Genomic DNA, 24,702 nt, shown 5'->3' on the forward strand with positions numbered 1-24,702 from the left:
AAGGAGTCCATTTTGGGGGGAGGAGGGGTGGGAGGAAGGAAGTGCCCCACAGAAAAACGAGTTTTGCAAAACTGAAAGCACTCAGCAGGTGCAAAAGTTCAAACTCATCATTAGTAACCATTCTCTGTAGTGCGTCCTGAGGGGCCCCTCCAGAGTTCAGTTGCCTACTTGCAACTATTCTATGACCCTGCTCTGACCCTCACAGCAGGCTCATAGAATAGCTACAAGTAGGCCACAAAGGTCCTTGGAAAAAAAATTGCACTGCAACAGAAAGCAAATTACAGATAAGGAAGCAGGTGCCAGACTGGAAGTTTAAATTCAGTGACACATTAATCAACCCCAAATTAATTCATGTCAGTTGAAGCAGGGCAGGTGTGCTTGCTTTTCCCCCCCATAATCTACAGTGATGAACCAGAGGGTGGCAGTGATGTACCAGAGGGTGGCATGGGTGAACCAGAGGGTGGCAGTGGTGAAACAGAGGATGCTGTGAACCTGTGATGATGAACCAGACGTAGAAACAACATAGTCGCGACCGTTCCGAGCCGACAAGTAAGTTTGCAATTGCGAACTGGTACAAAACCCTCGCGAAGTGGCAGAAACCCTTGCGAACACAAAAAAAATCCGCAAATTCGCTACAGTTTGCGGATTTTGCAGATTGCGAATTCGTGAATACGCAAATTCGCGAACCCCAGGTTCGCAAAATTCGCCCATGCTTAAGCAGCATTTAATAGTTCCCACATGAACAATCTATGAATGTTAAGTTTAAAATTTAGTACATAGAAGATTTTCAAATGTTGTCACCATTTAGTATGTAGAAGATGTTCAAACATTGATACTGTTTTTTGATGTTGTTTAAGTAGGGAGATGTGTTGCATCCATACATGTCATAACATGTCTAGCAATGTTTCCAGACTGTGTGGAGAAAAGCTGTTGCTGGTTAAGCTGGCGGGTGGCACCCTCTTCCTGCAGAGTGTTTCAATAAACCTACTAAACTTACCTAGTGAGAGGCCTCACAGACCCCCCCCCATTCTAGCTTTATTGAACTTGAGAACACAAAGGAGGTAAGTTTTTGAGGAGCTTAAAGCTCTTGAAGGTGCACAGAGTTTGAATTTCCTTTGCAGGAGACGAGGGACAGTCTTGAGAACAGCCTGAAAGTAATCCACAGAAACTTTAACAGGATTCTCTCTGTTACGAAAGGCCAGTTTAAATCAGACGGTTGTATGATGTTACAAAGCGTGTTATTACAACGCGTGCTGTTACATCGCAGTCGTTACAACGACTGCATGTTACCACGCTATGCCTTTACAACGCAAGTCTTTACATCGACTTGCGCTAGGTGGCGTGCTAACATTAGAAAAGTGTAATTTACTATTCCAACTCCAGTCCACTTATCAGTAGTGAAGGTGTTGGGATAGTAAACTACACTATTTTTAATGTTAGCACGCCATCTAGCGCAAGTCGATGTAAAGACTTGCGTTGTAATGGCGTATTGTGGCAACATCGTGGTCGTTGTAACGACCGCGATGTAACAGCATTGCGGTGTATTGTCCGCGTTGTTAATGATGTTTCCCAATCAGACAGGGCCAGTGATGAGCATGAGAATCTGGGCAAGCTGAAGACCAATTTGGCAGCCGCCATCTGAATACACACGTCCAAATGCGCAGAGGGGCCATGTCCACCCACCATTTGCCAAAAAAGAAGAGCTTCTGTGAGGCTGAGCAGAGGTCAGCCTGGCAGACATTCTTTATTTCCAGGTCAGGCAGCCAGGAGTTTGGCATACGCTAAATGCGCAGGCTCCTGGTGCCTGAGCTGAACTTTGCCGGGCTGAAGATGTCACAGTTCCTGTGGGCATGACCTTTCAGCCTGGCCAATCACCTTGTGGTCCTCCCTCTTGTGATGAGGGGGAGCGTCACTGAGTGCCTCAGACCTGGACGCTTCAGTTTACACCCTAAAGTGCCCAGGGCCGGGTGTCATTCACTGACACTGCGTCACATTGTGGGGTGGGGTCAGCAACACTCACTGACCCTATCCCACTCCGTGACGAGGTAGGGACTGCTGCCTCCACTCATTGGCTGACCGAAGATCAACCAATGAGAAAAGGCAGCAGTCCCAACCCTCCTGGGACCTCCTAGGCAGAGATGTGCAGGTAAGTGTGATTTCTTAAATGTTTGATGCGTGCATCTGTGGATGTATCAATAATTGAGAGTGAGTATTGTGTATGGATGTGTGTGTGCACACATTTGTTAATGCATGGGTGTGAGTAAGTGTGCATGTGTGGTTGTGTGTGCGCCTCGCCCTATCACTAAAATTACTGGCCGCCACTGAATACATCACAGGGTTTAATTGAACAGGGAGGAGATCCCAAAAGTAGTGCCTTACAGTAATCAAGTCTTCTCAGAATGGTACGCTAAAGTCCCAGTGGCCTTGCTGAACTTGGTAGTTCTGGTAATATATAACAAAGCATTCACATCAAAGCAAAGCATGTAGAAGAAGTCTTCTTAACATGTGCAAGAAGTTATGTTATGTTATGTTATGTTATAAAAGCTCTTCTATAGCGCGCGGCTACTCACAAGAGTGTCCCGGCGCTTTGGCAAAGAGAGAAAATCAGTACATAACACAGTGCTCTACGCAGGTGGCAAAGATATTACTGGGTGAAAAGCCACGTCTTCAGCTCTTTTCGAAAGGCAAGCAAATTGGACAATGATCGCACAGCAATTGGGAGCTCGTTCCAACAGCAAGGGGCCAGATAACGGAAAGAGTGGCCTCCAGTACGAGCTTGCTTGATTATAGGGACAATAGCTTTTGCTTGTTGTGCAGACCTCAAGGTTCTCTTTGGAACATAAAAAGCCATCCGTTTCCGGAGATACTTAGGGCCGATGTGATGAAGGGCTTTAAAGGCCAGAGTCAAGATTTTAAAAGTGACTCTCTTGGCAATGGGGAGCCAATGCAGTTTCTCAAGCAGCTCTGATGCACTTGCCCTTCGCGGTAGTCCAAGGATAGCTCTAGCGGCCGAGTTTTGCACAACCTGCAAACGAGCTAAGAGATATTTGGGGAGGCCTAGTTAGAGGGCATTAGCATAGTCAAGCCGCGAACCTATCAGGGCTTGAACTATGATTTTTTTATGTTGAAGAGATATTAGGGGGAGGAATTTCCGCATCATCTTCAACATACCAAAGCATTTTCCAGTCAATCCTATGACTTGAGGTCTAAAAGAAAGATCTATATTGCATAGGATGCCCGGATTTTTGGCTTTTAACGAGGTTTCCCTAGGCGGTGCCATATCTTGTGGCCACCAGGACCTCCACTCAGGATTTGGTGGACTTCCAAAGAAAAGCAACTCCAACTTATCAGAGTTGCATTTCAGGCTATGTCTCTGAAACCACTCAAACACGGCTTCCAGACACTCCCCAATCTGATTGCCCTCAAAATCTTCACCCTTGTTATATGTGAAAAGAAGCTGGGTGTCGTCAGCATAGGATATGATCTGGGCACCAAAAGACTCCGCTACCTCCGCCAGAGGAGCCATGTAGATATTAAACAGGCAGGGGCTAAGAATGGTCCCTTGCGGGACCCCTACCTCCAGCGGAGGCATTTCAGCGGAAAACGGGGGTGCCCAGACCACTTGACGGCGGTTGGTAAGAAATGACTTAAACCATTCCAGCACCGTCCCCCGCAAGCCGATCTCCCATAATCTTGACAGGAGACCGACATGGGGGACGGTGTCGAAAGCAGCCGACAAGTCCAACATGACCAAAATCGCCTTTCCTCCACCATCCAGAGTCTCTCGAATGGCATCAGTTATCTCTAGCAAGGCTGTCTCCGTGCTGTAATTCGCACGGAAACCTGATTGAGAATCGTGAAGCAAGTTGTTATTCTCTATAAAGCTGGTAATAGAGAAGTGCACGTGTTTCTCAATCACCTCAGCCATGGCTTGAAGAAGGGAGATTGGTCTATAGTTCGCGTAAACAAGGGGATCTGATGTTGGTTTTTTTAGCAGCGGAAGGATTAGGGCGTGCTTCCAGGCCGCGGGAACCTCACCAGATGAAAGGGAGGCATTGAGCAATGGGTTTAGGAGAGTGTTAATTGCCGGGGCAACCCTTCCAAGACAGGTAGCAGGACAAGGGTCCAGCGGCGAGCCTGATTTGAGACGGGTTAGCAGTTCAAGGGAGGAGGCCAAAGACATAGCCGGGAAGTCCAAAAGCATTGGTCCTGATTCCTTTAAAAGTGAAGGTGGACAGCTCGGAAGACAGGCTCCAGCACTAGGGCCTAAACAAAGAAAGGAATCTTGGATGAGCTTGATTTTATTAGTGAAGAATTCACTAAGCTGGCAGATCCATGCTCCCGTATAAGAGTAATTTGGAGAGCTTGCAGCAGGGGAAATGAAGTGACCCAACTATGTAATTAACTCAATCAGAGTCATATTTGTGGATACAAGAGTAAGAAAAACACATAATATGAAGATAACCTGTTCAAATGAAAAGCAAACTACAGTAATACTAGAAGCATATGAACATTTCCTTACGGGTTAAATCATGTTGAGGGATATGTTGTGGACTGAGGCAGATTAGCTTATCTGACTGAGACACATTGCAAGAACAAAACAGATAAATAACTAGACACTAGGCACGGAAGAGCCAGTTGCTCTTAGGGATCTGTCTATGTTTGTGGTAGATTCAAGACCAAAGTTCACAAGATGTTTGCAGACTTGTTAAAAACATGAATTCCCTTTGTTAGTGTTTTTCGCAGCATCAAGAAGCCTTTTTTTCAAGTGATGATGTTTTTTGAGAAGCCTCATGAACCATCTCTGTCACTAATTTAAGTTTGAACACATTATTCCCTATGTAATTATTCAAATATATTCTCAATTGATTACATGTAATAAAGAACATGAAATCTTCAAATGAAGTTCTGCAGAGATTGCATCATAGCATTCATTACTTTCTTAAGTTTAATTGCTAACATTTGTCCTTTTTCTTCTAGGAAGACTTTCAGGAAAACTTGGTGAGTTTTGAATAAAATCATGTATTACTAGGAAATGTGTGACTATTATGTAAGCATGTATTTCTATAGCACAAATCTACCCAAAAGGCAGCATGGCACGCTACACTGTCTAAGAAAAGTATAAAGTCAATGAGTAAGAGGAGAAGCAGCTGAGGTGTAAATGGTTAATTCATCAGGATGTAATATTCTTTAAAGTGGAGATCCTTCAACATTTTTTCCAAAACTGAAGTAGAGTCTGGGCCGTTCTGATGGATACCGAGATATTGTCACAGATCCTGGGTGTGTAGATGGAAGAGGCCTGCTTTCTAATTTTTTCCTTTTTAGGTTTCGCCTAGCGAAGGCTGCGCTTGCACAGCTCTCGCTGGGAGAAAACTGATGTTTCAGAGAGTGGGGCTAGAACCCGCCCCTCTTCTCCATTGGCTGGCTTCCTAAACGGAGGCCAGCCATTGGAGGAGAGGGGCGTCACTCCGTCAAGCCCCATCTTTTTGGGATTGAGGGATGTGTTTTTTACGTTCTTTCTCTTTTCTTTCTCTCCTCTTCCCATTGGCTGGAATTTTTTGCAAGGGACTCACGTCTGAGCATACCCTACCACACTTATGGCGGCTAAAAGCGGTACAAAAGGGGGTGGTGATGGACGGAGCATCTGAATCAATCAAACACTCACACCCAGTCAAAAGATCTGGGTTTAATCAATCACCGTTCTTTAGCCCACTCTGCAACCCCAGTTCAGACATGGCTATATGCAAATCAGTCTGACCCTGTGCCTCATGGGAACAGTCCAGCCCGAACTGCCAAGCCATGTCTTCCCTGGACCGGAAACTAGCTTCCGAGGAACGGTTTCTGGCATTCCAGCCGTCTTCAGCCCGGCTTGCTTGAATCCAGTGGCAAAGTGAGCAAGGGACTCACATCTGAGCATACCCTGCCACACTTATGGTGGCCAAAAGCGGTACAAAAGGGGGTGGTGATGGACGGAGCATCTGAATCAATCAAACACTCACACCCAGTCAAAAGATCTGGGTTTAATCCATCAACGTTCTTTAGCCCACTCTGCCACCCCAGTTCAGACATGGCTATATGCAAATCAGTCTGACCCTGTGCCTCATGGGAACAGTCCAGCCCGAACTGCCAAGCCATGTTTTCCCTGGACCGGAAACAAGCTTCCGAAGACCAGTTTCTGGCATTCCAGACGTCTTTAGCCCGGCTTGCTTGAATCCAGTGGCAAAGTGAGCAAGGGACTCATGTCTGAGCATACCGTGCCACACTTATGGCGGCCAAAAGCGGTACAAAAGGGGGTGGTGATGGACGGAGCATCTGAATCAATCAAACACTCACACCCAGTCAAAAGATCTGGGTTTAATCCATCACCGTTCTTTAGCCCACTCTGCCACCCCAGTTCAGACATGGCTATATTCAAATCAGTCTGACCCTGTGCCTCATGGGAACAGTCCAGCCCGAACTGCCAAGCCATGTCTTCCCTGGACCGGAAACAAGCTTCCGAGGACCGGTTTCTGGCATTCCAGCCGTCTTCAGCCCGGCTTGCTTGAATCCAGTGGCAAAGTGAGCAAGGGACTTACGTCTGAGCATACCCTGCCACACTTTTTGCGGCCAAAAGCGGTTCAAAAGGGACTGATTAATTTGCATATAGCATTTGTTGGTAAATGTGTTATTTTATAAGTCACAGACTCCCTATAGAAGCCATTCCAGGTGCTAGTTGCTGGGCAACGTGTGAGCACACCGAGGTAAGTTCAGAAGGTAGTTCTGCTGAGGTCAGGGCAGGATAAGCACAATTGTTAAATGTGCAAATGAGCACATACACAACCACAGTTGTTTTGCCCACAGGCACTCCCCGTAGCCAAGACTGGGGCGAAACCAGGCACTGCGCCATCACACGTGCACGTAGCTCCGCCCACCCCGGAAGCCGAGAGCAGCTTACTAAATTCCGCGGCCGGCGCTGCCTCATTGCGGGCGGCATGGAGAGGCGATTAGGTACCTGGCCATACTAACTCTGTGAAACTGGGAGTAACTATTGCAGCGATTTGGTCTTTTGCGGAAACCCCGTATTTTATTGGTTTCCCGATTCGGCACTCGATGAGTCCTAACCCCGTCCCCTTCCCTCTCCCAACAGAGTATGTCCCTGACAGAGGCCAACCTTCCCTCCACCCCTTGAAGCCTTAAGACCCAGAACAGGAGTAAGCCCTGTCTTTAACGGTCTTTTTATGTGTGTTCGTCTTGTATGTTATGAATGTTTGAAGGGTTAAAAATACACCGCACTTCGTTTAAACTCACGCTAATGTCAGTGAGATGAATCGAGTCACGCACCAATACACGATGAGTGTGTGAGACCGATTAAATAAAGATTATTTTTCACCGAGCACGCTATGATTGATAGGTGTGCCACTGCAAGCCACAAAGGGCTTTGTCTTAAGATATGTTAGCCCACTATATGTAAGCACCATCATAAGTTGGTAGTATCCATTGGGAGTCTGACAGTACACCATCGGTTCGCGTAGGTTCTTAATGGGAGGCACACGGAGCAAGCAGACACGTGAGAGTCAGCCCTACACTATGTTACAGGCACGTAACGAGTTTATTTGTGACTGTTTCCTTTCTTCCTCCCTCAGGTCTTTTTTGCTCTTCTTTTTCGCCCACTCTGGGACGAGGTACTTCCTACTACAGATTTTTGTCAGTAGGTTGTAGGAATCTAGGACTGGCAGCGCGTTAGTGTGCACTGACCAACCATTTTCCTTTGGTCCTGAAGAAAACCCGGCATTTTCCATCCACGGGTTGAAACATGTAGACCTATCACATATAGATACACACGGTCATAATAACCTTACTTGTATCTGCACACCATTTTAATATTGTCAAGTAGCTTTAAAATAAAATTATTTTCACATAAGTTATACCAGGACAATTTTTAACATTTTTTTCTGCACCATTTACACAAATACCAGCTCCACTGTAGTTTAGGTGTCGAAGCACACCCTGATGGCACTCGGCTGTCAGGGTGGACCCCAATGATGAAGCATGTCACCAACCAGGTTGGTGAGTGAGGGGTTTATAAACAAAAGAAGGACTTTCTTCTGTTCCTATTGTAGTCATCCCACTCAGATCGCTCTTTGAGCTCCTCTTGGTAGTACTCCTCTCATGTTTTTTGTCGATATTTAGTCCAGGGGACTAGGAGTACTCTCCGTTCACTCTTGTGAATAGATTCCCTTACTCTCTCATTTGTTTATATTAAGCATGGGCGAATTTTGCGAATCTCGCGTTCGCGAATTTTGCGGATTTGCGAACTCGCAAATCCGCAAAATCCGCGAATTCTCGCGAATTTGCGGATTTTTTTTTTTTTGTGTTTGCGCGGGTTTCTGCGAGTTCGCGAGGGTTTTGTACAATGTCGCAAATTGCGAACTTACCTGTCGGGTCGCAAGTTTCGCGAACTTGTTGTTTCTACTTGTCCAGCCTGTTTGGGACACTCTTCTTTCATCACTGCCACTCTCTGTCACCACTGCCACTCTCTGACTACTCATGCCACCCTCTGGCCCACCCATGCCACCCTCTGTTTCATCACAGCACCCTCTGGTTGTCCAGTCAGTGTACGTTATTGTGGCAACAAGCACACCTTCCCTGCCTCAAGTGACCTGAATTAATTTGGGGCTGATTAATGTGTCACAGAATATTTTTTTAGCTGGCACCTGCTTCCTTAGTGCTTCCTGATTAGTGATCTTTTGAACTTGCTAAGTGCTTTCATTGTTGCAAAATTAGTTACAACACCTGCCCTGCCCCAACTGACAATAATGAATTAGGGGCTGAATAATGGATTTGAACCTCCAGCCTGGCTCCTGCTTGTCTCCCTTAGCTGTAATTCAGGACCTTTGTGGCATATGTGTAACTATTCTGAGGTTCAGAGCAGGGTCACATAATAGTTGCAACTGGCAACTGAACTCTGGAGGGGCCCCTCAGCAAGCACTACAGGAAATGGCTACTAATGATGAGCCTGAACTTTTGAACCTGGTAAGTAGTTACTTTCAGTTTTGCTTAAAAGCGTATTTCTGCAATTTTGCACTTATTCGCGGGGCGCGAACTCACGCGAACAGTGCGAGCAGTGCGAGCCAAATCCGCTGCTCGCGGATTTGCGGATTTTGCGGGAGATTCGCGAATCTCGCGGATTGCGAATTTCCCGAAAATCCGCAAAATCCGCGAGCGGAACGGATTTTCCGCCCACACCTAGTTTATATGTATAACTAAAAATTACAGAAAATTGACAGACTTGGCACAGTAAAAACATATCTTTATTGTTGCTGCAGGTAGAAGGCCATCCTCAAACAGGATCAATTAGGCTTCACAGGCAGCTATATTTATACACGGTCAGACAATACTTGTTACAAAACATTAAACAATGAAATACTTGTTGGTTATATATTGATCATGGAAAAGCATCAAGTCACCTGTGACCCTAAACTTTAACCTAATTCTCTACACATCCTTTATTGCAGTTCTTGCAATGGTTAACAAACTAACGATTCTCTACTCTTGTATTTATTTGTATTTGTGTGTGTGCTTTATCATTCTGCTCCCAAGACTCCTTATCAGATTCTCATTTAGACAACATAAACTAATGGATCGGTGTTCAGACTGATTCCAGACACCTCCAGAGGATATGTTAGTCTATAGACCAGCTAGCTCACAGTGCCACTATGAGCCCCGCTTACCAAAGAGCCAATAGTTTCTGGCAACTATCGAACATGACAACCCAGACCCCTCAGGGATCTTGGAAACAGTACAGTACTTTTCGCTCAGTCACTCGTGCTCACTCAATCTCAGAGAGATATACAGAATCAACGGTGGGGACTTTTTCAATAAGTATTTATTGAACCAGCGTCATCCTAGTATAACATATGTGTGCTGCAACAACCATTAGACAGAGACATATATGTATATGGTTATAAGCACCAACAAAGTAAAGAAAAGGTAGAATTCTAACATAGTGCTAAAATAATGAATATATGCAGGCATATAGATACATAACAATAAAATGTGCACCTCTACAATGCAAGCCCTACTAGATGTACCTAAATGTACCTAGATGTATGTAAGCGAATAGGCAAAAATCTTCTTAGGATAGACCCAACCCTTTACCTGATGTGGGAGAGCAAAGGATACTGTATTGGTCTCGAGATGGACACCACTCAAGGGATGTCAGACAATTGCGTGCTGGAGTGTCTGCATGCTGGGACCTAAGCATCTCACTTCAATGCATTAGCATGGGAATCTTTCTTCTGTAGCTTACCCAGCGAAAGTGTGGTACTGATATACCCGAAAGGTACCCTCAGGAGTTTTACCTAGATGTATCATGGTACTGTGGGCATGTCGGCCAAGGATGACGATAGCGATGACCCTAATACAGATTTATTATGCAGAAAAGGGTAATCCTGCTGTGATACAGAGAATCCTCATGCTGAATAAATGAGGCTAGTTTTCGGAGAAAATCACACAACATTTATGCAGTATCTAACTAGGCAAAAGGTCAGCACCAAACCCATTATGTAGAACAATGTTAGGACAAATGTAGGTAAAAGGTTGTGCAACTACCTAGGCCTATATTGGGGTACATTGAGGTTCATAACACTTATACAGTGTGGTGCATAGCTTGCTGATCGTATTCTTCAGCAGGCTGTTTAGGCGCTCAACGATGCCATTGCTTTGATTGTTTATGTTTTATCCCTAACATTGTCGTAAGGCTTGTGAAGATTGCATTAACTAAGTGTGTGCCTTTGTCAGATCTTATTCCTTCCGGAATTCCTAAGCGTGGAATCACCTCATAAATCAGAAAGGCAGCAGCAGAATTAGTATCTCACAGGGCGCACATTAAACTGCTTCAAACCCTCTGGAAAAAGGACACATTACAACTATAAGACACTGATACTTGTTACACCTATCTAGCATGTCCACAAAGTCAATATGGAGAGCTTTGAAAGGACCTTTTGGTCGTGGAATGGTAGAATGTATCATCAATGATGTGGAATTGGGAGAGAATTGTTGAAAGACAGTACAGTTATGAAGATAAATAGTAAAGATATATCGCACATTGGGAATGAACCAGTCTAGTGTTTACATAGGCAAGTGATCTCTTGAAATGTAAGCTGGTAAATGCACCTGATCAAGAGCTGTCATAAGTAAGGCCTGAGGAATCACTGGTTTACCTGTAGATATGTGTCTATATATGAGGTCATACCCTGACTGGGTACATCTTTTACAGTCACATAACTATTTCTCATGCGGTAGAGCAGCTTCCTGCAATTCTTGGAGATGTAAACGTGCTGTCTCAGCATATTGAGGCGTGACATTGTCTGTCATAGAGTTAGGCTCAGATTCAGAAGGCGAGGTAGTCTGCGCCACCAAAACCGGGTCATGTTGTAAACCTAATGGAATAGGTGGGAGGGTGTGCCTAGCTGAATCTTTAGCTGCCCAATCTGCTAGTGCATACCCAGTGACACAAAATCCTGTCCCTCTGTAGTTGCTGCACATTTCACAACTGCTATAGAAGCCTCTAGGAGAATCCTGTGCATATCAGGACTTCTGCATGACTTAAAGAAACCTCTCCTGCTCCATCGCATAATGCTTGAATGTACAGTGGTAGTCACATAAGCTGAATCTGAATAGATCGTGATGACTTTTCCTGCTCCTTGCTTAAGATCTGCTATTAAGGCTATCTATTCTGCTGCTTATGTGGAATAATTTACTGATAGTGTTAACAGCTCTACTATGTGAAGTGTATCTTAAGAATCATGGTGTTATGCTTCAACTACTGCTGCACATGTGTGTCTTACTCCTGTATCATTGTTAATAGTAGAAGAACCATCAATAAAATAGGCAATTCTACCTGGTATAGGATCATCCCTTGCTTGACTAGATTCATTAGGAATGTAAGTTGCACAGTCATGCGCATCATCCTCAGAATCTATTGTAGGATGAACAAAGAATTTCGCAGTGTTTACTGTATGACACTACACAAACTTCAGCGATGGTAATGACAGTATCACCTCATATCCTGACACTCTTTGTAGTTAGAGTAGTCATCCTTCTGAATGATAGCAAAACAACATGCTCCACTTAGAGTGTCAAAGGTTCCCCAATGAAAAGTGCTTGTATTAACAATGTACTATCACACTGAAAGTTTGGCAGGTCATTTTTCACCACTCTCTTGAAAATCCCATGGGACTCACAATACCGTTGAGGTAATCGAGAATTCAAATGCTGAGTCCCTCAATATGAGAACGCTGTCAAATAATGGCTGTCTGGATATAGATGGATGCTAAAAAGGGCATTCTTCAGATCTATAACAGAGAAATATTTAGCATCCTGAGCAATATTTTTCAAAATAATCGAGGGGTCAGGAACAATTGGAAATTCTGGTACCACTATGTCTTTCAGGGCGCACAGGTCTTGAACCACACACCCTCCTATTTTCAGCTCCACTGGTTTAGTAAATGGAACCCTCATTACTTCCCTAGAGAATCCTTGTGTGTCCACTTATCTATTAGAAAGTGGAAGGCCTCCCTCTTTAATACAAGATCAGGTTGCTTCTGTATCTATGAGGATGCATATCTCTTGTTAGTGATAGCTACCAACACAATGGGTTCCTCATCTGGCCTGTGCGTCACTGACAATACTGGAAACAAGCAAATGAGCACCTTCATTTTGTATATCCTCCCACATAGGTTTTCTGGAAGGAATTTCCTCCTCTCACAATTACACCTCTATGTCCACTTCAAGGTGGTGTCATCATTGGGATGCTTGGTAATGTTGCTGTAGCTGCGCTTGTTGTACTTGAGGCATTACTGGTGGCTGCACATTTTGTGGTGGCGTCTAACCGCCTGATTCATGAAGCGAAATAGCGCCCGCAATGGCTGCGAAAACGCAATTGCGGGTGCAAAACACGGAATCGGCATTCAAGTACGAAATAGCGAAATCGCTAAAAAATAATAGCGATTGGAATAGCGATTACGCTGTAATAGTCGCAGACTCCGGGAAGTCGAGCATTAGCGACACGGAAATAGCGACCAACCACGGAATCTGCGAAATGATTAGCGAAACGCAATATTGCCTCAATCGGCATTCATGAAAGAAATACATTAGCGAAAAAGCGCTAAATCGCACGTTTGCGCGGCGCAATTTAAGGACAACTCAAAGCAGGTGGTAACCATAAAAGCCATGATGAAGCTAAATTTGAAAAACTGTTAGCCAATCACCAACAGGTCCAGGCCTGACCAATCACACATAAGGACATTCAGCAGCAGCATTAGGCGTTCCACAATGCCTGGGATGTACATGGTGGTGAGGCGGCGAAGGCTACAGCGAGCAGCACGGAGGAGACGCATGAGGCAGGCAAGGATTTACCGGCAGCGGGTCACCTTGCTGGGCCAAACCAGAGAACAGATTTATGCAAAATACAGGCTGAATGGGGAAATGATCACCTGGCTGATACAAGAACTCGACCCCATCATGCAGCACCCAACAAGGCGAAACAATTCTGTGCCCACACATGTGCAGGTATTGTGCAGCCTGCACCTCCTGGCCTCCGGCAGTTTCCAGGGCATAGTAGCCGCTGCTGGGGGGATATCCCAGCCCACCATGTCACGCTGCCTCCACACTTTTGTTGACGCCATGCTCAGCCAGCTCCACCGGCACATCACATTTCCCACGAGCCAACAGGAATTGGACCTCACTAAACTACAATTTTATAATGTTGCCCATTTTCCCCATGTCCTCGGCTGCATAGACTGTACCCACGTCGCCATCTGCCCACCAGCTGGCACGGAGTATATGTACCGCAACAGGAAGTCCTACCACTCCCTCAACATACAGATGGTCTGCAATGCCGAGACCATCATCACTGACATTGTGGCCCAGTACCCAGGGAGTACCCATGACTCCTTTATCTTCAGGCACAGCGGACTCCACACACGACTGATCAGGGGAGAGTATGGGGAAGGACACCTACTTGGTAAGTACACTTTGTCGACAATGTCACATTGCTATGAAGTAACTGCGCTGACAGGCAATCAACATCTGCTCCTCTCATTCAGGTGACAGTGGCTACGCCCTACGGGAATACCTCCTGACCCCTTACCTCAACTCTGCCACACCTCAGCAACGGCGCTACAATGTTGCGCACATCCGGACAAGGAACTGTATTGAAAGGACATTTGGCCTGCTCAAGAGCAGGTTCCGTATACTGCACAAGACAGGTGGGGCCATGTATTACAGTCCTGCAGCGTGCTGCCGCATTGTGGCTGTCTGTGCAATGCTTCATAACATTGCAACCAAGCGCCGGATACCAGTTGACATCTCAGGCAGTGAATCTGAGGGGGACGACCGGCCACCAGCACATGCGCACCATGCACGCGGGGAGAACCCAGCTGAAGGCCACAGACGTCGCAACCACATCACAGCTAACAATTTCTAGCCCACCCCCTTCCCCCACCCCACATATCACAATTGCATGCAAAATGTAATGATTACACAAGGCGAATGTGTGCAGCAAAATAAATGTATTTGTTTGAATCACAAGATAAAAGGGTCATGGTAACAACTATTTTCAAAATCCAGTATTCCAGCATACTGCATGTAAAGGTTCATGGCAGGCTTAGCTTCAGCCTGCGCCTGTGTCCCTGACACAATGTCATTGGTGCCTCCGGCGCACATTTCCCAGGCGCCTATGAGGCTCTTCCTCATCCTGGGCAGCTGGACCAGGCGTAGCCCTGGTGCTGCGCCTAGGTGGGGGGGCCTGCGTGGCAGAGTTGCTGCTCACGCTGGAGGCAGCCTCACTCGCATCATCTCCCCCTACGATGGCAGGTAGCACAGGTGTAAGCAGTGGGATCACGGCGGTGGTCAAGTGCTCCAGCACCCGGGTAATCTCCTCGCAGCACTGGACCAGTTGGTGCTGCTGGGTCATAGAGCGCCGCGACAGCTGGGTGGTGGCATTTGCTGCCACATAATTTGAGCGACTATAGGTCGACAGCTGGCTCAACAGCTGGTGGTGGCGCCTGCGTGCAGCACTGCGCTGCTTCACCAGCGCTGCAGTATTGGCCTCCATTGCCGCCGTCATGCGCTCCATGGCCGCCGTCATGCGGTCCACCCGCTCGCCGACTCCCGCCACATTGCGGCCGATCTTATGCAGCTGGAGCTGGATGGCTCCTTGCTGCTGCGACTGGCGCTGGTGTAAACGGAGCATTCGCCGCTCCACGCTCATGCAGGCATGGAGATGCCCATTGCCCCTCCTGCTGTTCGGCCGCTGTGTAGCGGATGTGGCTGGCCCAGATCGTGTTGGACGAGCTGCAGGTGGTGTAGCAGCTGGTGTTGCAGGTGCGGCAGGCACTGGAGGCACATTGGTGGGGGGCCTGGCCTTGGCAGCCGGTGGGCCTGCAGATGTTGCAGCAGGTAAGGTGGGGGGCCTGGCCTTGGCAGCCGGTGGGCCTGCAGATGTTGCAGCAGGTAAGGTGGGGGGGCCTGGCCTTGGCAGCCGGTGGGCCTGCAGATGTTGCAGCAGGTAAGGTGGGGGGCCTGGCCTTGGCAGCCGGTGGGCCTGCAGATGTTGCAGCAGGTAAGGTGGGGGGCCTGGCTGCTGGTGTTGGCGCAGCGGCAGGGGCTGGTGGCTGGGTAGCGGGTAGGGATTCCTCCTCCTGGCCCTCCTCGTCGATCAGCAGCCTCTCGCTGACACTGCTATCATCCGCACCTGTGAGGGTAAGTGGATACTCATTAGGTACATGTGACTGTCAGACGTGCAGATGTTACATGCATGCTGGGTGACATTCCCTGGATGGCTGTGGATTTGCGCACTTAGGAACCTTTCTGGCCGCATTGTGGTACTACCACTTTGTGGACATACTACGTCTCCCACAATGCCTCAGGGCATTTCCTGATGCACAACATAGGCATGATTAAGGGCCAATGAGTGAGCCTATTTGGTCAGGGACGGTCATAGGGGACAGGGTCGCAGTCGCATGCCACTTACCTTGGGTCTCTTGGGTGGGGCGGGAGGAGTCCAGAGTGGTCACGCCAACACACGCCTCCCTCTCCAAGGTGTCCTCTACCTGGTCCTCCAGGGGGGTGTTGGGTGGGACAGTCGGTCCACCACCTCCAGTGCCTGATGCCTCACCAAGGCGCTCCGCCACCCTCTCCTTGGCACGCCCTCGGAGGTCGTACCAGCGCTTTTTCAGCTCCCCCAACGACCTGTCCGCAACGCCCACAGAGTTGACGCTGGAGGCAATCCCCACCCAGATCCTCCGCTTCTCCTGTTCTGGGACCCTCTTGGAGTTGGCACCAAAGAGCTGGTCGTGTTTGGCCACCACCCCCTCTATAAGGTTCTCCAGCTCCTGCTCGGAGAACTTTAGTTTGCGCTTGCGGCCAGCGCTGTTGCTGGGGCCAGGCAGAGGTTCGTCGGACATGGCGGTCGCTATTTCGCCCGGGTCGGGAGTCGCTAACGGAGGTTTAGCGGCAGCTTTCCGTCGTGTACACTCGAATGATAGCGTCACTGTGGTGTTTGGGGATGGGATTTGGCTGCTTCCTGGTTGTGATGTCATCACGGTGCTCGGAATGCGTCTTCCCGTTTTCCAGATCCCGCGAGAATGCGACTCGCAATCCCGATCGCACGGGATTGCGAGTCGCAATCCCGTGCGATCGGGATTGCGAGTCGCAATCCCGATCGCTGGTGGCCGGAAATAGCGATTATTCTGCGTTTTTTGTAGGTCGCTAACGGCTTTAGCGCCCACGTGCGAGTCGCTATTTTTTCCCTGAAAAGTACATGAATGCCGTTTTGCGTTTCCTCAATAGCGAGTCGCTATTATTCGCTATTAGGGACACGCAAAACGGCATGTACATGAATCAGGCTGTAAGGCACTTATACTATTTGTGGTTTTGACTGTGGCTGCACTGTTGTGTTTCCAGGCTGATTGTAGACTTGTTTCCTAGCATTTTATTCATCCCATCTCTTAGTTCTGCAATCTCTAATACAAATGTTCACGTATAAGACAGTAATGACTACTTGGCCCTTTCTTTGGGGACCTTTCCTGTCTCTTCCTACTTGTCCTCCTCTGCTACTTCCTTGTACCCACTTATTATCATGTTGTAGTAGGTACTGTTGTTGGGTGGTCCCTGGAACTGATCCCACAAACACTGCAGTCATCTGAGTGGTGGCTTCTTTTACAGCTCCTTACACTCACTGCTCTTTTATTTGTAATATTTTCTGCACTAGCTTAGTCGCTGCTTTCTCTGTCACCTCCTGCTTGTTTCTCTCTTTCTCCTGGTTTCTCTTACAGAAATAGATTATATGTGCTTGTATCTCTGTCCAGGGATTGGCTTCCAATGTCACTGTATTATAAAGACTATCTTGTACATCAGAGGGTAACGCTTTCTTCACTCGTTATAAAACAACATGGTGTTACCTCCTGATACTTCTCAACCCTAACCTACTTCTTGGGTCCATTTTTCTTTCATCCTGCTAAGAGACTAAGCAGAGTCCTCATTCGGCTGCATTGATTGAGCCATGAAGGACCGAATGTCTGACCGGTCAGGATACATTTTCTTTGCTCAGCCCAAACTACTGTCCTAGCCAGGTCTGTTGACTGTCAGGTTGACTCTGACCCTTCCCTTCAAGACAGCGCTACCTTCCCTACTTCTCCCAGGCCACCTCATCTGACGAGTCCCGTCAAATTAGGGCCCGGCTCTCATTGAACTTGGTCTCTCTTCAATGTTTGTTGGGAACTATCAAGTCCGGCTCGCCACTTGATACTCTCTCCCCATCCAAGCTTAGACTTTTGGATGAGTCAGCCCTTAGCGTGATTCTTAATCTCCTTAATTCCTCTTTAAGCTCAGGTCACATGCCCCTGAATTGGAAGCATGCTCTTGTGCTCCCTTTGCTGAAAAAGACCAGCCTCGATCCTCTTTGCTGGTCAAACTACCGCCCTATATCCCTCCTCTCTGCCTTCTCCAAAGTCATGGAAAGACACATCAACCCCCAACTCTCCCCACATGTGGCGTTGCACAATTTATTTAATCCGTCACAGTCGGGTTTTTGTTCTGGGTATAGTAACGAATCGGCTCTGCTTGCTGTTACAGAATATCTTAGGCAGCAGCTTAACTACGGTAGTACAACAGCTCCCATTTTACTGGACATGAGTGCAGGTTTTGACACAGTCTCACACTCTATCTTGGTGGATCGTCTTGAAGCCTCAGGCATTGTAGGTGTGGCCTTGAGGTTGTTGATTTCTTTTTTAAAAGTTTACTTGTTCCAAGTCTTCTTACGTACCACTAAATCAAGTTCAGTTACTCTAATAGATCACTGACAAAATATCGACCTAGAAAATATCGACCTACAGGAATATCGATGCAGAAATAGCGAAGGCAAGAATATCGTCATCCTATCTACAACAAGGTAATTACAAAAATATGGAAAAAAATATATAGATGTAAAAAATATCGATGTTAAAAATATCGGGGTTTTTTCTGTAACAATTTAAATGTAAAATAAAGTAAATAACACTAATAAATAAAATAGGCATAGTTAAAAATATCTAATAATGTTTAAAATTAATAAATAATACATATATAATAATAATACATTAATTAAACATATACAGAAAATATATAATATATACGTACTTACGAATAAGTTGTAATAATTATTTTAATAATTTATAAATAAATAAAAAATGTTATAAATTACAAATACATTTATAAGCATAAAACAAACATAAATAAAAAGTTAAGTATTATGTTTATTAAATTAAAAAAATTAAATATTCTTTTAATATGTTTAAAATTAATTATATACTACATTATCTAAATTTATTTTTAAAAAAAATAGCAAAATAAATAAAAATACTATTCAAAATCCTTAAATGAAAAAATACAGTAATAAAAATGTTGGATAGCATAGAACTTAAAATCACCATTCCCACTCCAGAGAGCGCAACAGTAGAGAAACCGTTGGATAGCGTAGGGGTAAAAATTACTATTCCCACTCCAGGGAGTGCAACAGTAGGGAAAGCTTTGGATAGCGTAGGGGTAAAAATTAGTATTCCAACTCCAAAAAGTGCAACAGTAGGGATAGGGTTGGATAGCGTAGGGGAAACATTTACTATTCCAACTCCAGAGAGTGCAACAGTAGGGAAAGCGTTGGATAGCGTAGGAGTAAAAATTACTATTCCAACTCCAGAGAGTGTAACAGTAGGGAAAGCATTGGATAACGTAGGGGTAAAAATTACTATTTCCACTCCAGAGAGTGCAACAGTAGGGAAAGCGTTGGGTAGCGTAGGGGTAAAAATTACTATTCCAACTCCAGAGAGTGCAACAGTAGGGAAAACGTTGGATAGCGTAGGGGTAAAAATGACTATTCCAACTCCAAAAAGTGCAACAGTAGGGAAAGCGTTGGATAGCGTAGGGGTAAAAATGATTATTCCAACTCCAGAGAGTGCAACAGTAGGGAAAGCATTGGATAGCGTAGGGGTAAAAATTACTATTCCAACTCCAGAGAGTGCAACAGTAGGTAAATCGTTGGAAAGCGTAGGGGTAAAAATGATTATTCCCAATCCAGAGAGTGCAACAGTAGGGAATGCATTGGATAGCGTAGGGGTAAACATTACTATTCCAACTCCAGAGAGTGCAACAGTAGGGAAAAGGTTGGATAGCGTAGGGGTTAAAATTACTATTCCAAATCCAAAAAGTGCAACAGTAGGGAAAGCGCTGGATAGCGTAGGGGTAAAAATTACTTTTCCAACTCCAGAGAGTGCAACAGTAGGGAAAACATTGGATAGCGTAGGGGTAAAAATTACTATTCCAACTCCAGAGAGTGCAACAGTAAGGAAAGCGTTGGATAGCATAGGGGTAAAAAATTACTATTCCAACTCCAGAGAGTGCAACAGTAGGGAAAGCGTTGGATAGCGTAGGGGTACAAATTACTATTCCCACTCCAGAGAGTGCAACAGTAGGGAAATCGTTGGATAGCGTAGAAGTGAAATATAACATACTCATAAATAATTGTTGTAAATACAATAATTAAAAATTTAAATTTTTAAATAACTCTACATCATTTGCTAATACCCATTAATAATGACTAAAAACATAATTACAGTTGAATAAATAATTAACAATAAATTAACAGTAAATACCAATAAATATTAATTAATAAATATAAATTACCAAATAATAAATATTGAACACTAAAATATTTTTTATTGATAATTAAAAATTGATTAACAATTAAAAATTGGTAAACAATAATTGTATTCTTAAATAAAAAATATTTATGAAAAATTATTTACCAAAATAATAAAATAAATTTCCAATTAATAAACATTTTTTAATAATTAAATATCAATTACCCATTTAAAAAAATATTTACCAATTAAAAAATGTAATTACCAATTACAAACCTTAATTACCAATTAAAAAAATTAATTGCCAATTAAAAAATGTAATTACCAATTGCAAACCTTAATTACCAATTAAAAAAATTAATTGCCAATTAAAAAGTGTAATTACCAATTACAAACCTTAATTACCAATTAAAAAATTAATTACCAATTAAAATGAACAATTACCAATTAATAATTAATTAGAAATAACATAATTATCAATACTAATAAAAAATTAATAATTTCTTAATTACAATTACATTACTTCCCACCCAATTCCCTTATAAACCCACAACCCGCTACAGAACTTAAACATAAAAATGTATTAAATTTAAATTACAATTAATAAAAATTAATAATTAATTTACTATAATTAAATTACTTCCCACCCTATTCCCCTATAAACCCACAACCCGCTCCAGTACTAAAACATAAAATTAAATTAAAAATAACATTTTTAATATATAAAAAATAGTACACATATAATTTAAAACAAATAAAATACTTAACAAAAAACATATAACACATACATATAAAATACATTATAAAATACATAACAAACAAATATCGATATTAGTAACATTAAAATTAGTAACATCGATATATTTGATATCGATATTACTAACTTCAATATTACTTATATCGATATATAAAAAAATCGATATTACTTACCTTAGGGTCGATATTCTGTCCAACGATATTCTTGACCTCGATATTCTTTTCCTTCGATATTTTCAACTCGATATTACTGTAGGTCGATATTTAGGAATCAATATTTTGACTGTGCACTGCTCTAATGTCAGGAGTACAGCTTTGCATTTTAATCTTTATGTTCTCTGGCGGACATCACAGAATCGTTGGGACTGACCATTTTTTCCTACGCAGATGAAACCCAGATAATTTTTTCTCTTTCATCTGCTCAGCATCAGGACCCTTCTTTACTCCAGCTCGGACTGCTTAGAATCTCCCTGTGGATGTCTAGTAACACTTTGAAGCTAAACGGCTCTAAAACGGAGATCCTCATTCTGGGAAACAATCCTGAGCTCTGGGGTGTGAACCATTAGCCTGACACTTTGGGGCCTTTACCTGCTCCCAGCCCTAAGGTTAAGAACTTTGGTTTTACTATTGACAACAACCTCTCCCTCAGAGCACAAGTGTCTGGAGTCACCGCAACTTGATTTGCGGTTTTCAAGTGGCTAAAAAAAAAACTTTGGTTAATTCCACCCGTAGCCCAAAGAACCATAATGCAGGCATTGGTGACTTTCAGACTTGACTATAGCAATGTATTGTACTTGGGTGCAGATAAAGCCTCTGTCCGCCATCTGCAGATCATTCAAAAGGCGGCCGCCCGCCTTCTCTTTCAGATGCCTCGACACTCCTCTGTCTCACCTTTGCTTCATCGACTTTACTGGCTCAAGGTGAACAAGCGCATTGAGTTTAAGGCTTTATGTTACATGTTTTGAGCTAAGCATGGCTTGGCACCCCTTATATACAACTAACAATACAGAAAAACACCACTCTGCCCAATATTTTGTTAATCCGGTGCTAATAAACCAGGTACCGTAAACTCAGTCCTAAAACCCAAATCCCCTCACAAATGAATGTATGACGTTACAACGCATACATTTACAACGCACCTTTGCCTCTGGGCCTGGGAGCCCCAGCTGGGTCCGGGTGCCCGCTGGGCCCCGGCTGGGTGCTCTGGCCCTGGGCCCCATCCCCCAGCGTGCGGCACTGCCAAAGGCCCAGGACGGGGTTCCGTTGTGCCCGAAGAGCCTCCCCTTGCTTGGCTGGGTTCAGGAGCTCCAGCCGAGGCCCCTGAGGGCCTCGGGGTGGGTGGCCTCCCCACCCCGGGCTCCGTCCTCAGTCCTGCCGCATGGCAGGATGCCCGGGGAGGTGTCCCCTGGCTTCTGGGCCCGGGGAGCCCTGGCTGGGTCCAGGGGTCCCGTCAGGCCCTGGGCCGGGTGCTCCGGCCCTGGGCCCCATCCCCCGGCCTGCTGCTCCACCAAGGGTGGGCCGTTGGGGAGAGGACGTGGCCGGGGCTTAACCCTCCTTGGTTCTGGCCGAGGGTCCAGGTGCTGGGGACAGGAGGTCCACCAGGGCCACTGGGAGGCTCTCTCCGGCCTGACTAGGGTGGGAAAGCTGGGCCCGGGTTTGAGGCTTGAGCTCCATCCTGCAAGCCAGCGGATGTTCCGGGCATTCATCGGGACTAAGGGAGGCTCTCCCCGGCCTGGCTAGGGTTCAGAAGCAGGGACCGGGCCCTAGCCTTGAGCTCTGTCTGAAAGTCCATGGAGTGCTGGAGCTTCCCTGTGCTGGATAACAAGCTGAGGGTCCGGGTGCCCGGGGCCTGGGTCCATCGGGGCTCGGGGAGGCTCCCCGCCGGCCTGGCTGGGTGTTGGAAGCAGAGACCAGGCCCGGGGCTTGAACCCTGTCCGGCAGGCCATGGGGTCCTGGAGCCTCCCCGTGCTTGAAAACAAGCTGATGGTCCGGGTGCCGGGGACTTGGGTCCATCGGGATCCAGGGAGGCTCCCCGCCAGCCTGGCTGGGTGTTGGAAGCAGGGACCAGGTCCGGGGCTTGACCCCTGTCTGGCAGGCCATGGGGGTGCTGGAGCCTCCCCGTGCTGGAAAACAAGCGGAGGGTTTGGGTGCCGGGGACCTGGGTCCATCGGGGCCCGGGGAGGCTCCCTGCCAGCCTGGCAGGGTGTTGGAAGCAGGGACCAGGCCCGGGGCTTGAGTGAGGGTGCTGGAGTCTCCCCGTCCTGCAAGCAAGCCGAGTGTCCGGGCATTCATCAGGGCCAAGGGGGGCTCTCCCCAGCCTGGCTAGGGTCCAGATGCATGGACCGGGCCCGGGGCAAGAGCTCCGTCCGGCAGGCCATGGGGGTGCAGGAGCCTCCCCGTCCTGCAAGTCAGCCGAGGATCCAGGCATTCATCGGGCCATGGTGGGCTCTCCATAGCCTGGCTAGGGTTCGGAAGCATGGACCGGGCCCGGGGCTTGAGCTCCGTCTGGCAGGCAATGGGGGTGCTGGAGCCTCCCCGTCCTTCAAGCCAGACGAGGGTCTGGGCATTCATCGGGGCCAATGGAGGCTCTCCCCATGCTGGCTAGGATTCAGAAGCAGGGCCCGGGGCTTGAGCTCCATCCAGCGGGCCCCGGGTTGCTGGAGCCCTCCATATAGCAAGCCAGCCGAGGTTCCGGGCGCTGGAGTCCATCGGGGCCTAGGGAGGCTCTCCCTGGCCTGGCTAGGGTTCAGAAGCTGAGCCCCCAAGCCTACCAAGAGCAGGCAGGATCACTTCCGTTAAGGCGCCGGTCGGGCAGTTGTGAGCGGTCGAGTCGATTTCTCGAGCTCTGTAATGGTATGCGTTTTAATGATCTGTGTTGTAGTGACATGCGATGTAGTGTCATGTGTTGTAATGGTATGCATTGTAATACCTGCATTATAGTGACATGCGTTGTAAAGGATGTTGCACTGTAATTACTGCATTGTAAGTGTGGTGCGATGCAATGTTTGCGTTGTAAAGGTTGTTTCCCCTCCCAAATAGAATGTATACAGGTAAGTAGGAAAATATATATAGATATATATATATATTCAAAAAAGTTTGCTCATGCAGTGAGGAAACCCACACGTCGTTTGATTTCACCTTTTTATTCGGGAGGCAGCAGCAAGTACATGGCAGTTTCTGTCAGCGTCAATTTGCACCTCTGTTGCCATACGCATTTTGGAACACTCTCCTTTGTCAGTGGCATGGCGCGTGTGGGAGAGAAGGCATCGTGCATTAGATAAGTCAGATGGTATTTCAACCCAAGATCCCGCCCCACTGGGCGTGTGCGTGCTAAGCACTCTGGTTCACATAGTTTTTAGCAAGTAGTATCCGTAGTGGTTTGCGCTTTCTCTCTCTCTCCTTAGTACCTCCCGTTGGGTCGTTGGCAGGACCACCACTCCTTGTTGCTTTGCTTGTGCCCAATCCAAACAGGTACGTCGTTCCGCTAATGTGTCCCGTCACGCAAGACACACGGAGCAGCTGGGGAGCGGCGGGGTTACCCTCGTGACCGGAGCAGGCCACTTAATATTTAAAAAAGTTTGCTTATGCAGTGAGGAAACCCACACGTCGTTTGATTTCACCTTTTTATTCGGGAGGCAGCAGCAAGTACATGGCAGTTTCTGTCAGCGTCAATTTGCACCTCTGTTGCCATACGCGTTTCGGAACACTCTCCTTTGTCAGTGGCATGACGCGTGTGGGAGAGAAGGCATCGCGCATTCGATAAGTCAGATGGTATTTCAACCCAAGATCC

General features: G+C 46.3%; 1 protein-coding gene across 2 annotated transcripts in view; it reads left to right on the forward strand.

The window, feature by feature from the left end:
* The window catches only part of LOC147710048 (butyrophilin subfamily 1 member A1-like), a 743,009-nt gene that overhangs the window by 403,374 nt on the left and 314,933 nt on the right, over nt 1-24,702 (forward strand). The window contains exon 2 of one of the 2 annotated variants that reach the window (XR_015295838.1): nt 4,981-5,019. The exons of the other annotated variant lie outside the window; for it this stretch is intronic. The gene's annotated coding sequence lies outside the window, so the exon portion shown is untranslated. Of the gene's footprint in view, nt 1-4,980; nt 5,020-24,702 lie in introns of those variants that run through there. 2 annotated transcript variants of the gene reach the window in all.

The sequence above is a fragment of the Lissotriton vulgaris genome, chromosome 5, assembly GCF_964263255.1.
Source record: "Lissotriton vulgaris chromosome 5, aLisVul1.2, whole genome shotgun sequence".
Taxonomy (NCBI): Eukaryota; Metazoa; Chordata; class Amphibia; order Caudata; family Salamandridae; genus Lissotriton; species Lissotriton vulgaris.